General features: G+C 38.9%; 1 protein-coding gene across 1 annotated transcript in view; it reads right to left on the reverse strand.

The window, feature by feature from the left end:
* The window catches only part of LOC123746561 (SMC5-SMC6 complex localization factor protein 1), a 58,423-nt gene extending 53,291 nt beyond the window's left edge, over window positions 1-5,132 (reverse strand). Inside the window, 2 exon segments of the mRNA XM_069318355.1 lie at window positions 928-976; window positions 5,028-5,132. The gene's annotated coding sequence lies outside the window, so the exon portion shown is untranslated.
* Between the last annotated feature and the right edge of the window lie 551 nt (window positions 5,133-5,683).

Raw genomic sequence — 5,683 nt, forward strand, 5'->3', positions numbered from 1 at the left:
GTAAAACAGATCCAGGCCTTTTCTATAAATTCATTAAAAGTAAGCTGCAGGTAAAGGATATAAGATCCAGAGATTGAGAACGGGGAACAGAACTACTGAGAATGAAAAAGAAATGTGTGAAACACTAAATGAACAGTTCCAAAGTGTGTGTGTACAAAATGAGGATTTCAGAGATCCCGGTCCAAATACCAATTCCAGACCACACCATAGAGGTATCTTAAGACGAAGTGGAAGAATTACTCATGGGGGTAGGTAGAAATAAAAGCAGTTGGACCTGATGGAGTTTCACCGTGGGTGCTGCGAGAATGTGTAACCGAGCTGAGCATTCCACGCCAATTAATATTTCCAGATATCCTTGTGCACAGGAATCTTGTCAGATATACGGAAAAAAGACAATCCATAGTACCAATTTATAAAAATGGGTGTCGAGGGGAACCTCTAAACTATAGACCCATATCATTAACAAGCGTGGTAGTGAAAACACTAGAAAAAATAGTTAAAAGTCCAATGGATTGAACACCTAGAGAGTAATGACATAACTCCCGTAGGACCTGGCCGGAAAACTAAGATAGTGGCTGTACAAGAATGTAAGAACTCTTGTATATATAAATAAATCAAAATAAGGCATTACGGGCTCACCATAGCCCGTGCTACTTGGAACTTTGTTCCAGGTAGCAAATCTTTAACAGCAACAACAACAAATCAATTTTTTTATGGAATAGTGGAATCGGAGAAAAATAGACCACCTTACAAATTATGTGGAAAGGAATTACAGAACTCTAAGAATAAGACCTAAGGGTGGTCTTGGTAGTAAAGTTGTCGCCAGAGGAACACAAAGAACATGTAGACAAAGAGTTCTTGACAAAGAATCTGTCAAAGAACATGAGAGGAGAGTATGCCCTCGTGAACTAACAACATTCATCTTACCTTGAGCTTCGCGTCTCAGTTCCATCAGTTGAAGACACTTGTTAAGCACCTAAAAAATATAATACTTTCGTTATTGTACATAACTGAGTATACATCATGATAATTTCATTACTCTCGCCCTTTATATAATGATCGAGTGTAATTGCCCAATGGAAGACCTTTTTGCCCGAAAGTCGAAACACTTTGTATATTACAGTAACTTAACTAAATATGCATTTTTCTGTATAAAATATAAATCTATGTATATTTTTCAAATAAAATTATTATATTTCCTCGTTTTCGACTCGTTAGGCATGAATAATATCTTAAAATATATATAAAAATGTTATATAGACAGTATATATAGGGTCCTTTAACATTTAGCTAACCCAAAGGTTTTAATTAGTTAGCCTAAGCATTTTGTATACCAATTTGAAGTTAACCATCAAATTGATATAAAAAATGCTTAAGCTAGCTCATCCTAACCCTTGCTCAGAAGACCTGTCCCAAATTCAAATTCAAAATTCAAATGTTTATTCAGATAAAAGTACAAACATTGAACATGTGTTACAATGTTGGATTTATAGGGGAGCCGGTCGGCCGAGCGGACAGCACGCTGGACTTGTGATCCTGTGGTCCCGGGATCGATCCCGGGCGCCGGCGAGAAAACAATGGGCAGAGTTTCTTTCACCCTATGCTCCTGTTACCTAGCAGTAAAATAGGTACCTGGGTGTTAGTCAGCTGTCACGGGCTGCTTCCTGGGGGTGGAGGCCTGGTCGAGGACCGGGCCGCGGGGACACTAAAGCCCCGAAATCATCTCAAGATAACCTCAAGATTATAGATAAAGCTAGTACATACAATACCTAAAGCCGCTAGTACGCATAGCGTTTCGGACAAGGTGTGGGGAAATAAAAAAACAAATTTAATACTAATTGAGATTAAAGTATAAATTGTGTTGAAAGCGGGGGAAGGGGGGAGGAAATGGCAGAAATCAGTAATTAAACAAGTTGTTCAACAAACAGTATTGTTTTTAAAATAGAAAGACACGGGTTGAAATTTAGGGGGTAAGGTAGGTTACATGGAGTTAATTAGGCAGAACTTAGTTTTTCCTCAAAACTGGTTGAGAGGGGTACAGTCTCTGACACGGTTGGGAAGGTCATTCCATATTCTGGGTCCCTTGATTTGTAGAGCATTTTTAGTTTGGTTAAGGCGCACTCTTGGAATATCAAATAGGTATCTGGTGTGATGCCCATGGGTTCTGTTACAACCTTCTAGGAAGCGTTTAAGGTCAGGATTGGCTTTACAGTTCAGTAGTACACTTAAGAGGATGTGCAGTGACTTAATATCTAACATTCAAAGATTTAAGTAAGGGTACCGAGTGCTGTCTGGGGCCAGAGTTTGATATTGTTCTAATAGCAGCTTTGTGTTGAGTAATTAGAGGACGTAGATGATTTTGGGTAGTAGAACCCCAAGCACAAAATGGATAAACAAAACTGGAACTGAACTCAGAATGTATCATTTATAATTTGTACCAAGAGACAAAACAACGGCCCTTTCCTGCACCGTGGGAGATTACACCCTTTCTAATTTTAATCCCTATCTTTCCACCCAAGAAGCAAATTAGAGATCAGCCCAAGCTTCGTCTTGAGGCAAAGCTCAACGCCTTAAGCCATATTGATGCTCTGTCCACAGAGCATTCTCTCTCTCAAATCATATACACTGATGGTTCCCTACACCGCACCACGGGTGCAGCTGGAAGTGCAGTTGTCCTAACAATTTGCGATGGCTTATATTTTGAGTGGGAAGTCCGTATAAACAACTGGGCCTCAACCCTTCAGACCGAACTATTTCCCTTGCTTCTTGCACTGAATGTGTTCGGGGATTCACGATTTTGCGTCGATGACGTAGCCCACTGTGCCACAGGATATGACAATCCCTCCATTACCCGCCAATACACTAATCCAAACACTAGAAAGAACCTGGTAAGCATTATATACCACCCTTTACTTAGAATGGAAAATACATGGCGAGTATTATCAAACTACTGTACCCTTAATGCCAAAATGCATCAGTTTCTGCTCATACCATTACAAAGCACCGTAGCTGTTTAATATCACAAAAAACGTAATAGCACAACTTAATAGGGTAAACACTTCTATTATCACCTCTCTTAAAACTAAATTCCACCTACACTCAAACTGGCTTATATATACATTTTTCCGATAAAATTTTAATTCAAAACTTGACATTACCAGATTGCGTGTCTTTAAAAAATTACTGCCGTAGTTGGGGACAGGCAGACTGTATTTAAGCTTATCCAAGTCCCCCTCTTCCCCCCTAGGGTCAACTACTGACCTTTCACAGGACGCAAACCACAACAGTTGTTTAACTACCAGGTACCTATTTACTGCCAGGGTGAACAGAGGCATCAGGATTGAATCCGGGTCCCTAGATTATGCACCGAGGACGTCGCCCACTGTGCTAGTGGGACGCTCCTCTAATCATGTTGATCATACTAGCTAATCTCTCAGAATCATGCTCATCATACTAGTTAATGTCTCAGAATCATGCTCATCATACTAGTTAATGTCTCAGAATCATGCTCATCATACTAGCTAATCTCTCCGAATCACGCTCATCATACTAGCTAATCTCTCCGAATCATGCTCATCATACTAGTTAATGTCTCAGAATCGTGCTCATCATACTAGCTAATCTCTCCGAATCATGCTCATCATACTAGTTAATGTCTCAGAATCGTGCTCATCATACTAGCTAATCTCTCCGAATCATGCTCATCATACTAGTTAATGTCTCAGAATCGTGCTCATCATACTTGCTAATGTCTCAATCGTGCTCATCATACTAGTTAATGTCTCAGAATCATGCTCATCATACTAGTTAATGTGTCAGAATCATGCTCATCATACTAGTTAATGTCTCAGAATCATGCTCATCATACTAGCTAATCTCTCAGAATCGTGCTCATCATACTAGTTAATGTGTCAGAATCATGCTCATCATACTAGTTAATGTCTCAGAATCATGCTCATCATACTAGTTAATGTCTCAGAATCATGCTCATCATACTAGTTAATGTCTCAGAATCATGCTCATCATACTAGTTAATGTCTCAGAATCATGCTCATCATACTAGTTAATGTCTCAGAATCGTGCTCATCATCCTAGCTAATCCCTCCGAATCACGCTCATCATACTAGCTAATCTCTCCGAATCACGCTCATCATACTAGCTAATCTCTCCGAATCACGCTCATCATACTAGCTAATCTCGGAATCACGCTCATGATACTAGCTAATCTCTCCGAATCACGCTCATCATCCTAGCTAATCCCTCCGAATCACGCTCATCATCCTAGCTAATCTCTCCGAATCACGCTCCTCATCCTAGCTAATCTCTCCGAATCACGCTCCTCATCCTAGCTAATCTCTCCGAATCACGCTCATCATCCTAGCTAATCCCTCCGAATCACGCTCATCATCCTAGCTAATCCCTCCGAATCACGCTCATCATCCTAGCTAATTTCTCCGGATCATGTGCTCATCATACTAAGCGCATTCCTTCGTTCACTTCACTAAACCCTTACAATGAATTCTCACTATTAATATTTTCCCCGTATTTAAATGAATCAAAATTTCTTAGATTTTGATTATGAAGTCCTATTTGAAACCTTGGAACCACGGAATGGCCATTAAGGCCAACCATCGGTAGAAAACAGCCAGTTCTCCCGAATTGCAACTCCGTTACAAATACAACGGTTTTGCCTGAATTCAAAAATTCAAAATTCAAACTACAGAGGTACAAACTCATTCAACTCACCTATCAAGGCCAATGGTTTAGAGAGCGTCAATATTAACGCATTTGAACGTTTACTAATGCGTTTAAATTTAAGCGGGTTGGTCTACTCCGTAAAAAAAATGCGACGGTTTTAATTTTACAATGTTGGCGGCAGAAAAAGACCCTCACGGATATATTTTGATCTAATATGTACAAATATCAACGATAACGCCGCAAATATTAAATCCCCCCGAGGGGAATACGACTTAAAATGTTTTAATTTAATAAACAATTATGTATTTTTAACGCTAATTTATACTCACAGTTGATCAATTTCTCTCGCTCCGGCGCTGCCACATCTACAAGTGCTACTGTGGACTCCATGGGTCACCGGACGCGCCACTCACCCTTAATAAACTATAACACCAAAACTGGCAACCTACTTCTCAGTTGAGCTTCTGATCGCCAGTGGCGCCAAAGGTTGCCTAATTGTTACGTCGTCTAGTTAATGGTTGTTAGAGTTGTTATGGCAATTTCTTTATTTATTTATTTATATACAAGAAGGTACAGTTTTTCATGCCCGAAACGCTTTGCGTAATAGTGGCTTTAGGCATTGTATGTACAGTACTAGCTCTATCTATAAATCCATCATTCTTTGTAAAATCTCTTGTATATATGTACCTTACCTAAATAAACATTTATTTATTATTTATTTATTTATTATTTATTTATTTACATTGGGATTGTGAGGATACATAGCATAGTAATTACATTCTTGTAAAGCCACTAATACGCTCAGCGTTTCGGGCAGAAATTAAGTGTATTCTTGAATAATTTCGGCAAATAAGGAATGGTATTAGTGTCAATAATAATAATAATAATAATAATATATGCCTGTTTTAATATTCAATTTTCTGCCAGACAATTTGTTATAATCTGTGTATGTGTTCTTTGTTATTATAGTTAACCCCAGTTCTAA

This window comes from Procambarus clarkii, chromosome 90 (assembly GCF_040958095.1).
Source record: "Procambarus clarkii isolate CNS0578487 chromosome 90, FALCON_Pclarkii_2.0, whole genome shotgun sequence".
NCBI classification, from domain to species: Eukaryota; Metazoa; Arthropoda; class Malacostraca; order Decapoda; family Cambaridae; genus Procambarus; species Procambarus clarkii.